This window comes from Sorex araneus, chromosome 8 (assembly GCF_027595985.1).
Source record: "Sorex araneus isolate mSorAra2 chromosome 8, mSorAra2.pri, whole genome shotgun sequence".
NCBI lineage: Eukaryota > Metazoa > Chordata > Mammalia > Eulipotyphla > Soricidae > Sorex > Sorex araneus.
This window is the reverse complement of record NC_073309.1, coordinates 10802845-10815737: the sequence shown is the minus strand read 5'-3', so window position 1 is coordinate 10815737 and position 12893 is coordinate 10802845.

The window sequence follows — 12893 nt, the reverse complement described above, 5'->3', positions numbered from 1 at the left end:
CGCTGGCGTATCTAAACTTACAAAGCCAAGTGGATTTTCAATAAAGCCAACACATTATTAACCATATTAGCATACTTTGGCTGGCTAAAGGCTATTCTTTACTTGGTTGAGTATTTCATTTTTAAAATGAATGGATAGATATTTGCAATAGTTCTGTAGCCCACAAGGAAAAAGGAATCATTTGCAAATATGGCTGGATAGTAGGTCCTGGGAGAAGTAAAAATCTGATACTGGAAAAATTAGGTGCCTGGATTTTGTCAGCTTCCCCTGACTTTTTTCTTTATTTCTTTGCTTACCCTGGTGTTTTCCTATCTAACCAAAAGTAGGCCTTTGCATTAGCATGGTTTGAAGAACCAGGTCCTGTGGAAAATCTTCATGTTCCACTCTACTTTAGGGGCAATACTGAGTAAAGAAAATATTTGGTCCAACTGATTTATTAAATCCTTTCCATTTTTTCTTCACTGATTTAAGAATGGCAGCACAGTTGGGGAATACTTATATGCTACAAAAATTCAACTGTGGTCATCAAATTAGGTTTTACTTTCTCCTCCTGTTCCTGGCTCTGAGTTCAGGCATCTGTGCCTCAGGGTCATTATGGGGCCCTGTGGTTGGGATCCAGGTCTGCCGTGTGTCATCAGCTCCTTGCCTCCTGTGTCATCTCTGCCTCCCTTGTATTGAGGTGCTGATTAGTGTTGTGTAAGTATAAAGGATAAATATTTTAGAAAGTCTCATCTTAGGAAAATGGAACTGGCCAGGTTCTTTAATGGAGTGAGTTGAAGGGTTTGTTTTTTAATTTTTAAACTTTTTTTCCGTCTTTTTGGGTCACACCGAGAAATACTCAGCGATTACTCCAGTGGTGCTCTGGGATCCCATTAAACCTGGTGAAAGACAAATGTCCTACCTGCTGTCCTATCTCTTTGGCCCCTGTTGGACACCATTTAAGTGAACTTTACTGTGCACAGAAAGACGTTTGAAAGGATGGAAGGGGCTCCTTGAATCAAATGTCTGACAAATGTTGGGAATATGGCTCAGTTCCCACATCCCAACAGGCCGTTCCAATTACCTGTGACTACTCACAAGGTTAGGCACATTCCTGGGTCCCGCCCATCAGTTCAATAATATCAGAGGAAAAAAGAAGCATTGTATTTGGAATTAGCCAAGGAAGAGCCTGGCAAGCTCCCCGTGGCATATTCAATATGCCAAATACAGTAACAATAACAGGTCTCATTCCCCTGACCCTGAAAAGAGCCTCCAATTGTTTGGAAAAACGAGTAAGGAGAAGTTGCTAAAATCTCAGGGCTGGGATGAATGGAGACGTTACTGGCGCTCGAGTAAATCAATGAACAATGGGAGGGATGACAGTGATACAGTGATTGTTCTTCTTGTCTTTTGTTTGTTTTTGTTTGGGAGTTATACCTGGCAAGGCTCAGGGTCCACTCCTGGCTCTGTGCTCAGGGATCACTCCTAGAGGTGATACAGGGTGCTGGGAATTGAACCCAGACTAGTGTGGTGTTACATGGTATATCTCTTACCTTCTATCTCTCTAGCCCTATGCTTTCCCTCTTCTCTCATATTGTATTATTTTACTTCATTTTTTCCTCCTCTTCCATTCAAAGGGAGTCGTTGGTCTCCCTCTTCAGTGTCACTTTCGTATTGGAGATTGGTATGACCTCGTGCCCATATTCTAAGTCTGTGCAACCCTGACCTGGGTATGTTCCCAGCAACTTAATGGGGCGACTGCTACTGTCTTTGTCCTAAAACTGCTCAGCCCGGGATGCTTCTCAGGAAGACTGAGTTAGCTGTGTGCTGTTGTTCCATGAGGAAAGACGCCTCAGCCAGCTAGTAAGCAATTTATGCCCTGAAGCATGAAGATTTCATAGCCCTTGTCATTTTATCCTTCCTGGTGTCCCTGCAGGTGCTATTTTTATTCCTATAAATATTTAATCTTCTATAAAACTTATTAAGCTGTTGGCCTCAATAATAACTTTTTGGCAGTGAGTTCCCTAGGTTAAAGGGACAGTCAAGTACAGCTGCTTAGCTCAAGAGCACCATTTTAAAGAAAGGTGGGAAAGCGGATTCTTTCAGATTTAAAATAAAGACCCTAGCAGCGTTGTTTGGGGTGTAGCAATGGGTTCCCCGCCCCCAGTAGTGCTGCCAGTCTCTGCAGAGCTGAGTGGCCTCTGGGAGAACAGGAAGCAAGTTTAGCTAAAACTAAAGTGGAAGTACTTCATAGATGATCCCCCCCCCCAGACCCAATGCTTGGCATTTAAACCATGAAATTATATCTCCCGTTGAGTCTTCCCTAACCCTCAACTAAGGATTTACCATCTTATAATGAAAATATCTCTTCTTCTTAAAACAGCTGAGATTTCCTGAACCCTTTGGTTGGTTGGAGGAGGACCAATCGCAACATGTAGTAGCATCTTTTAATTCCCTTAAAACGATTATCTAGAGATGAGGTGGAGTATTCTGAAGCTAAGTTCAGTTAAGCCAGATTCACAATGGAAAACAGAAACATAAGCAGATTGATTCATAAGCATTGGCTGATCAGATAGAGGGAATTAACTTGACTCACAGATTCCTTTGTCTTCTTGGGTACTTATAATGACTTGTGCATTATTTAACCTAAAACGTGTTGGACACTTGTCTGTCCTATATATAACTATACTTCATTTGAGGGTGGTGTAAAATAAGTCTTTTGTCAACCCTAACACAGGAAGTTTATGATTCTCAAAGAGGAAAAATGAACATGCATGTTATTACTAGAATAAATACAGCAAGGTATATAATGAGGGTATAAATTCTGAGAAACGATACAAGCTATATGATTTTAGAGAAGAAATGAGTTATTGTTCACCAGAGTACATCAACAGATGGTGGTGTCTGAATAGATCTTTGGGAGAAGTGAAGTAGAAATGAGAGAAAGAAGAGGTAATGGGTAGGTCAAGGCAAGTCCACCCTCCAATAATAAAAAGATTTGATGCGAAGTGTTTTGTGATTCTCAATAGATACCCAGGTAAGAATAATTAATGGGGGGCTGGAGCAATAGCACAGCAGGTAGGGCATTTGCCTTGCATGTGGCCGACCCGGGTTCGATTCCCAGCATCCCCCTGTGCATCACTGGGTGTGACCCAAAAAGCAAATAAAATAAAATTTAAAAAAAGACTTCCGTTAATTAAAGAAAGAATAATTAATGGGATTAATGTGTGAAAGTCCATAATATGTGGAAGTAAATTTAGTGCTAATGTCCGTTTTGCTGATTGGCATCCCTCTGGTTATGTAATCCTTTAGTGTATTCTCACTGGTCCAAAGAACAGGGCCAGTTATTATTTCCTTAAATCACCCTGATTTTATTTATTTTTTAAAAATCATAATGCCTTGGGGGACTGGAGCAATAGCATAGCGGGTAGGGCATTTGCCTTGCATGCGGCCGACCAAGGTTCAATTCCCAGCATCCCATATGGTCCCCTGAGCACCACCAGGGGTAATTCCTGAATGCAGAGCCAGGAGTAGCCCCTGTGCATCGCCGGGTGTGACCCAAAAAGCAAAAAAAAAAATCATCATGCCTTACAATTTTTTAGCTTCTTACATAAACTAAAAAGCCAAACTGTCAGGTTTGCTGGGGCAGGAGAGCAAAATTGTACTGACTGCCGCTGTGGCAGGAAGAGGTTTGGCTGCTGCTTTTTCAAACTAAATATCCATGGTCCATGTGACCGAGCAAAGCCACGGGAGTTTTTCAAGAGAATTGAAAAATTGCATTCACACAGAAACCTGCCTGTGAAAGTTTCTAGTAGCTCTTGCCATCATCGTCCAGACTTGGGAACAGTCCTCCAGCTAGTGAATGGGAAAATAGTGGTATATTCACTACTAGAAAGCTACTCGCAACAAAAAGCAACGAATAGCGATGCATGCGACAAGAGTCGTGAACCTCATGATGATGCTAAGTGAAAGGAGTCAGACTCCAACCCACGGTATTGTTCATCCCATTTACAGAGCAGACTGGTAAAGGCAGAGACTGGGTGAGAAAACAGAAGCAGGTGGGGAGAGTAATTGCAGAGCCCTTGGGATGGGGGAAGGGGTGGGATTGACTGAAAGTTCAGTAGGATTGGGAGAAGTGGGGGTGATGATACATAGAGCTCATGTAGCGATATTACCAAAAAGGGTGGGGTTTGTTTCAAAGAAATGTTAAGTCTGACTTTGAGGTAAAAAAGTGCTAAATGTCTCACAGATCTGACATTGGTGGTAGAATCTTCCATGCTTCACTTAATAGCATCTTCTCCATCCTTAGGGGTTTTGAGCATCAATCCCCATTATTGCTTGAAGAGTTTTAGGATTAGGATTTGTAGTAGATATTCTCAAAGACCAAATATCTTATGATAAAAGCACCTGTTGAAACACTACTATTTTGTTTATAAACAGACATTGATTTAGAAGGACCAACTTGTTCATTATGAACCAATGACCCTCTTGAAATACGGTCATGGCACAGAAGGATCCTGTGTTACTTGTTTGCTGTGTGGGGGTCATAGCTCTGGAGCAGGACTTCTTGGATGTGGAGATATGAATTCTTTATGTCAATCTGCACAGACTTTTCCAAATCAGAGTATACTCTCTAGTCTGTTGTGTCTGCACTTACTCTCTGGCTGCAGGTACTTTTTGCTAGGTTCTTTATGCTAGGTTCCAATGCCTTCCTGTCATAAATTGGGGGAGTTCACCTACTTGTGCTCCCCCCAAATTAAAGACAGCTTACATCTTATAGCCAGGCTCAGAGAACCATACAGGGTGCCAGGGATTGAACCTAGGTTTGCTTCACGCAAGGTAAATGCCCTATATACTCTATTTTCTCTCTTCCTTCTCTCTTTTTTCTAGAACGATCTCTCTGTATCTTTTTGGAAAACAGATTTCTCCTTCTTTCTCTCTGAGTGTCATATTATTTTTCTCAAAAGTGAGGGAGTTACAGTTATGATCTGACAGACAATCTTTTCAGAGGTCTCCATGCACTCCTGTTCCCTTTCATTACATTTGTCAAACTGTATTTAATCAATTCTACATTTAATTACTTTATCCATTAGACTATAAACTCTGTGGGACTGTTGCTTCTTTTCCTCATTATGCTATCCTCTATGGTATTCGTTATGGAAGTTCCAGTAAAAATATTTGTTAAATTCTTGAAGGATGCTGGCCATCCCAAATGAGCCTTAGTTGGGCTTGCCTACGTATTTATAGCATTCTATATTTGTTAAAATAAAATGCTCATTGAAATAGCTTCATTGTCATCTGTCTGCATGATAATTTAGGGGTAATGTTGCAGCAGATCTAACATTAGGTGCTCGTGGAAGGCCTGTAAGAATAGTATACCAAACATCAGATGTCTTCATTGTTACAGATCTTTATTTATAGCACACATAGGTGCATCTCTTTGAGCTGAGATTTTGATGGGATCATCACCAGCAGCAGTAATAGGTACAATAGAAATCCAGTAACAACTTCCTCCATGTCCAAGACAGCCTCTCCAAACACCATCATAATACAGTGACTGAGATGATATATTTCACTTTCTCTCTGCCTCTTAATTTATTCAGCTGATTGGTTACACCCTAGGTAAGTAAGAATTCTTGGGATGAGCAATCAAATCACATATATAAAGGAGGGGCCTATGGCAACTCTTGACCATCTGTTTCCTCCCACTTCACTTCCTCTGGTTAGGAAAGGCAAAGTTATTGTTTTTACAATCATTATTGTCTTTGACCCATCAGAGTGCCTTGCTAAAATTCCCTCTTTGGCACCTGGTTTGTACATTTGCCTATTTCTTTCGGTTGGGAAGTAACTACATGGTGGCCACTTCAAATCAGACTTTTGTGGTTTGTGTTATGCCTTTCTTCACTGATAAATGGGTAGCACTGATTATTTGCTTGGTGTTAGATTTCCTGACATCTGAGTGAGTCTAATTTTTCCTTGGGATGTAGGAAACTTCGAAGGAGGTAAATAGTATGCGATTTCAAATTTCTGTCTAAAGCTGTGTATATTTGTGCATATTTATTGATTTTTAAAAATCCAATTGCCATCACTGAATCAGAGACTAGCATATTTGAAAGTCAATTCCTCAACGAATAAACATATACGGAAATTTCACAGAACCTATATGCGGTCTATAGCACTGTGCTGTGTACGGAGCCTTTACCTTTAAATCAAAAACACCTTGGGTTCGAGATTAGATATTAATACAATTATTAAAGTAGTTCTTCTGTTAACTGTAAGTTCTTTGTTCTAACTAGAAATTTAGGTCAGCACTGACTGGTGCCAGGGCATCCCAAGAATCTCTCCCAGAAATCAGAGTACCAGACGTACAAAATATGGCCAGTGGTACTGTTTGGCATGTGCTATTCCCTCCTAACCAGGAGGAGCCTGAATCCAGCCATGCTGGCTCTATTTGGAAACTTGTGACTTGCAAAATAATTTTCCTTTTCTCCTACTTTATCTTCATTTCTTCTCTTTTTTTTCTTTGTAAAGCCATTTTTCCTTATCAAAGTAAAGTGATCTTCTATTCCGTTCTCTCCAAAGCAATGAATCTAGAGAAAAAGGCAAAAAAAAAAAAAACCCACACTATCCCGTCCCACTAGGCTCTTCAGCCTTTTGAATCTTTTCAGGACAAATGATGAGAGAGTAAGGGCCTGAAGTTGGGGTGGGAGATAGCGGTGGAGGTCAGGATCCTCCATAAGAAAGAAACACCTGCCAAATCCTGAAATGGATTCATTGCCTTCTTACAGAGGTAGTTCCTAGCAAGATACTTGGTTGATTTTACCTTAGTATCCACTTTTATAAAACTTTATCTGATTTTCATGGTTTAAGTCTTCAAACATCCATTTCTCCTTTTGTTAATATGGGTTCAGCACATCCTCTGCTCCAGATTTAGTGGTTCTTGGGATAGATATATGAATATTCAAAATGAGCAAAGGTTTTCCCCTCACTCCTGCTTCCTCTTATCCTTAAAACTCCAGGAAGCCAGTAGAATTTTTATCTACTCTCCCCACTAGGAAATGAAACCAAGTAGATGACTCTGAAGTTCCATGTGAAATTATCGGCCAGCTTGGAAACGAGATTGGTCCCAGTTAACACTGTTATTGTAGAAAGCTGTTGGTTACGGCAGACAATGCTGGGGTGAGGGCTGGGGGGGTGCAGTGGAGGCTGACTCTGGTCAAGGTGGGGTAACGGACATGGCTTGACACAGTTAAGGTTATGTTTGGATCTGTTACATTTATCCTTGAATTATGATCTCCCAAAGGATAACCAAATAGTATGTTTTGCAAAGAAATAGCATAGCATTTTCAGACAGCATCAAGGAGAGTGTATGAGATGGCAAGATGGCAGGATGAGAAAGCAAATGGTGGAGTTTTAATTTTTCTTTTTGTGTATTTTGGAAAGGGGAGGAAAATATATGATTCAATTAGAAAACAATTCTTTCAAACTATGTCAGCTGAGACATTACTAATCAGTGGGTTTTTTTCCCTCTGCCTCCCCTTATGTTATTTTATTTATTTTATTATTTTTTTTTGGAAGGGGAGGGATGACCCTGCTGAGTTTTGGAGTATGCCTATAGCAGCTTTTAGCAAATCACAATCCCAGCAGTAGGTTCAGCTTTGAAGAAAGATTTACAAATCTCTCACTGCTTTATAAATATCTGCATTTATATCTTAAAGAAGAAGAAGAAAAAGCCCCTCATGGTCGGTCTCAGCGTCCTCACCCTCTCCCCCACCCCGCCTCCCCCTTTTCTTGGTTTTTCTCTTTCAGAAATTAAAGATTGTGATGTGTGCAGGAAATGAGGCTCTATAAAATTGTGATAAAATGTTCCTGCAAAATTGCCTTTGAATTTTCGCCTTGAATTGCAGGCGAAATGAAATTGTTCGCTTTCAGCGTTGCTTTGTCTTTGACCCCTTTTGGTGAATTCTCAAAGGAAAGAAACATATTCCCATCTTTTCTAGTAATCAAATTTATCTGGCGTCTCTCAGCCTCTTGAATTACTTATGCTAGAGTTGGCCAGCCCCAGGAAGGCTGCGGCTGGTTTATTTATTTATTGTTCTAAAGTGAGGGTTTTTGACATGAGGTTTCCTACATCATCCTAGGGGAGTAGAGGAGAAAAATGGAAAGTGCTTTCTGTCATTGGAGGTGCGTGTTATATATGTGTATTGGGGGGTGGGGGCAGAGGTATTGTGAAGGGAAGAGATATTCATCTAATAAGAAATAATAGGGGCTTCATGGCCATAGGTCATAGCTGTTTAATATTTTTATATGAGAGGGAGAAATTCATGACACTGATAGAAAATTTAGATGAAATTAAAAAAACAAAAATGGTATGAGCTTTGCATTTGACCATCACTCACCAAAAAATACTTATTAAGTCTGTTTAGTAAGGAGTTGATCTTGATTAACAAGGTCTATTCCTGAAATAGGTCATTCTATCTACTTAAGCTATTGGGAATGAAATATGATTTTCACCCCAAAAGTGGACTTATAGGGTCCACCTTGGCCACCACCTACAGCCACATTCCATCCTGATCAGCCTGACTCCATCACCCCCCGCTCCCCCATAACCCGATCCATTCATTTCTTTTATTTCCAGTCCCTTGTGTCCATATTCAGAAAAACCAAGACTACAGGTATAAACCTGCAAAAATAAGATTTGAGGTTCAAAACTGAATCTCTCTTTCATTGTGAAGACAACATAATATCCACCTATCACAGGGAGTGCAGAAGATGAGTTTTCTTGTGCTTTCTTGTGTGGTCTTAACCTCTACTGGACTCGAGTTAGAAATTTGCAAAGAAGCTATTAAAAAACAAACAAACAATGACGGATGTCCGTCATCTTTTTTCAACCATTGTGGCTGTCAGATGGTAGGATGCAGACAATTGTAAAATTTCTTTCCTGCTTACGCATTTCTAAATATAGTAGGACTGAAAATCTCTTTAAAAGTTAAACCCTTTTTTTGGGGGGGAGGGCAATATAAGTCAAATATATTGATGCGATCATTTTCTCTTGCCCTAATAATATTTCAAAGGTTCAAATTATAGGTTGTAGATTTTTTGAACAGAAAATCACATAAAAACCCAGGCCCTTTCCTTAAAGTTATTAAAGGCAGAAGCAGTTGCTAGGATCTTTTAAGAAATGTAAAGTGAAGATCCTGGTAGAAAGGAATGAGATGGACATGTACAGTGTATGTCTCACGTACTCTGTGATTTTGTGAGATTCAGAATAATTCCAGCGGAGTCTGGGTGGCCAGCACTTTCTTAACATGAGCATCTAACCCTGCCTGTGTTTCAGAGGCGAGGAGAGCAAATCTTATTAAGCAAAAAGTATGCAAGTTTGCTAGCAGCAGGAAGGTTTCCACGGACTCAACAGCATTCAATTTACTTCTGAAATATTTATCTTAACCATCATTGTCTGTCCTTAAATTTCTGGCTAAGTTATGCAATCAGAAGAATCAGCTCACCATTCCACCCCCCCTTGTTGTCACATTCTGTTTCTGCTGAAGAAGGAAAGAAAATAGCTGTTTGAGATTTAAATGCAAATGCCTAAGTTTCTGAGCATTTCTCAGGGGGCTACAGATTTCAATAGACCTTGGCATCCTTTATGAGCCGCCTACAATAGATAAGCAACTTGCATTTCAGTTTCTCCTTTTCCCTTCTAAAAACATTCTTAACATCTGTATAAATACTTAAAATTTTTTAAATTTTATTTTGCCCGTACCCTTTATATAAATACTGTGGTTTACAAAGTTGTTCATGACAATTTGTTACAGACATTCAGTATTCCAACACCAACCCCACCACCATTGCACTGTCCCACCACCATTATCTCCACTTTTCCCAATCGTCCCTTAAGTCTGTCCCCATAGCAGGCCATCAGTAATTTATTTTATATTGCTTGTTATAATTTGCTAAAAGAATGATCCAAAAATGTTTCCTCAGCAGAAAGTTAGTGAAGATTGTTGTATCTCACCATGGAATCATTGAGACCTGTATGAGATTACTAAGAGCTTATCACAGGTTAAGCCTTTTGTGTTGGTATTTTGTTAATCAAGAGTGGTTGCCTTCTACTTTACATCCCATCCAATCTGGTATGCTTTTCCTGGTTTATCAGTGTTGTAGAGTTTGAGGTATTCCATGCTCCAAAAAATCCAAAATATTTAACGGGATGATACAGCTGTCATTACATTTTTAACTGGGTGATGACTTGTGTGTGATTGCCAGGGCTTCCAGAACTACAGGGAAATGTAGAGAGGTAGCCCATCCCCCACTCTATGAAAGCCTAGAGATTTCAGTCACAAAACCTGCATACCTGAGTTTTTCAGCAGATTAATTTCTGGATAAGGCTAGTCCTGACCAGTGGAGTCTGTCCAAGTGCGAGTATGGTAATGATTGTGGTGCATGGAAGTTTTGGGCTGCTGGAACTCTGTTTGGGTGGCTGCTGGGCTCACCTGTTCCCCTTTGGGGTGCACCAGATGACTCAGCCTTGCGTGGGATTTTGAAGCATCTCTGCAACTTGTCTATCTCTTTGGAGATTTATTTCTGAGTCTCTGGTTCGTGGCTGCTGAATGAGCTTACATGGCGCCAGAAGGGGTTCATCCACAAAACTCCTTTGGGCTTAACTCACTTGCTGGTAGTCCCCTTCACTGTATTCAGGGTCCTGGTGACTTTTCAGTGGATGCCCGACACTTCCTACTGTTTCAGGTCCCTGTTCAAGAGCCAATCACTGGGAACCAGCCTTGGGTGACGGTGTCTGAATTCAATCCCCCACAATCCATATGGTCCCCCAAGCTAGCCAGGAGTGATTCCTGAGTGCAGAGCCAGGAGTAACCCCTGAGCATCACGGGGTGTCGCTCTCCACCGCTTTCTTTCCCCCAAGCCCCCACCCCCAAATTAAAACCAAACAAGAAAAAGAGTCAGAGGTGCACCCCCTCAGCTCCAGCTGCAGCCCTAAAGTCGCAGGAGCTGGAGCCACAGGGAGGGCTATGCTGCTGAGAGGATCCAAGTTGATGAAGCATCTCCTGGGACCCCCTGATTCTGGAGTGGCCTCGAGGGAAGGGCCCCACCCAGAGCCCGACCCCAGCCCTGCGTGACACCATGAGTGCAGGACCCGCGTGAGCAGGCTCCCACCCCGAACCCTGCTGAGCAGCCCGCCACAGAAGAGGGGATTAACATGATTCTTAATTGTCGCAGAGAAACAGAATCACTCCAGACACAGTTCTCTCCTGTCCCCTCAGAGAAGGCAAAAGAGACGCTTTCCTGGTTTGGACACACTCATTTAAATGTGTCCGGTTTTGCAGTGGTGCCTGAGAATCAATTTCGTGTGGATTTCTTCACATCTGAAGGAAAGTTAAATGCTGACTTTGAAAGTAGAGAAATGTTCTAGTAGATATCCTTTGCTTTCAAAAAGCGCACGTTTGACTGTGATCCTTAAAAGCTTTTATTGAACTATTTTCTTTTTCTGTTTGCAAAATTCACAAAGGGCTTTTCTGTCAGCCCTCTTCCTATTTCCCCTAGTTTGTCCTAAATTTTGCCTCAGGGGAATAAACAACAGCAGTGTTCAATTTCCCGTTCTTGAATGTATATGCCAACACTGGAGAGCTTTTATTACAAGGGAAGAAATCAAATCATTGTCACCTAAAGTGCTAATTATGTCTGATAAATGTATGGCATACACTTAATGCAAAGGGAGCTGAGGAAATGATACACCTTTCGTAATTACGGTGACCAACCCGGCTCCATCAATCTACATTTTTTTTCCATCCGTGTTCATTTGGGGGCTTTATTTTTATTAAATGCCTTTCTTGAGCTTCGGAATACCCACTTGCCGCTAATCAGGGAGCTTGGGTGGAGTTTTATGGAAGGGCCTAAAACAAGGAGGTTGCGGGACCCACACCCGGAGGAGCGAATTCAGGTCCTTGCCTGGCGCTGCCAAGTGGGGCAAGTTCTGCCCCTCTTTGCTCGCCTATTAATTCAGGGCCGCGCTTCTCTTTCAGGGGAGCCTGCAATCCCTCTCTCCAGCTGACAACAGACCCTTGAGCCCCCCTCCCTGGGGACATTAATGACCCCGTGAGTCAGCCCGTTCCCTCGGAACCTCTGATGATAACATTTAGGAATTACTTCTCTTCCCCTGTTTTTCTTCATAAAAGAAAGCCACCATTCTTCTCAGAGCCAAATTGCCTGTGGCCTCTAATCGAACCTGACACCCTGATACAAATGAAATAAAAGTAGGTTTTAATTAGTCTGAAGGATGCTGATTTTCTTTGAAGCAGCTTCAGTCCTCTCCTCCCCGAACCCTCCTATCCGGCACGCCACGGCATCCCTCATCCCTTATTCTCTGGCTGCACAGCAATGTGTGTGTGTGTGTGTGTGTGTGTGTGTGTGTGTGCGTGCGTGTGTGTGCGCGCGCGCGCTTTTGTGTGTCTGTCTGCCTGTCTGTTTCTATGTCTATGTGTGTCTCTGTGTCTCTCTGTGTTTGTGTCTGTGTGTCAGTGTCTGTGCATCTGTGCCTGTACCTGTGCCTGTGTCTTGTGTGTGTCTGTGTCTGTGTGTGTGTGTCATGTGTCTGTGTGTGTGTCATGTGTCTGTGTGTGCTGTATGTCTGTATGTCTCTCTGTGTGTCTGTGTATATGTCTATGTGTGTGTGTGTGTCTGTGTATGTTGTGTGTGTGTGTGTGTGTGTGTGTGTGTGTAAACTCCTTCCTGTCTAGTGTTTTGTTCGCCTTGTCTCCATTCTGAATTTTGGTCTTAAAGTCGCTGGTGGGGCAGGCTGTAGGAAGCATGCATATTTATTCCTGCAGCCTTTCAATACCCCTAGAAGCTCCCCAATGTGTGTGCTGTTTTGCCTTTTCCTTCCCTTTCTGCCTTTCACT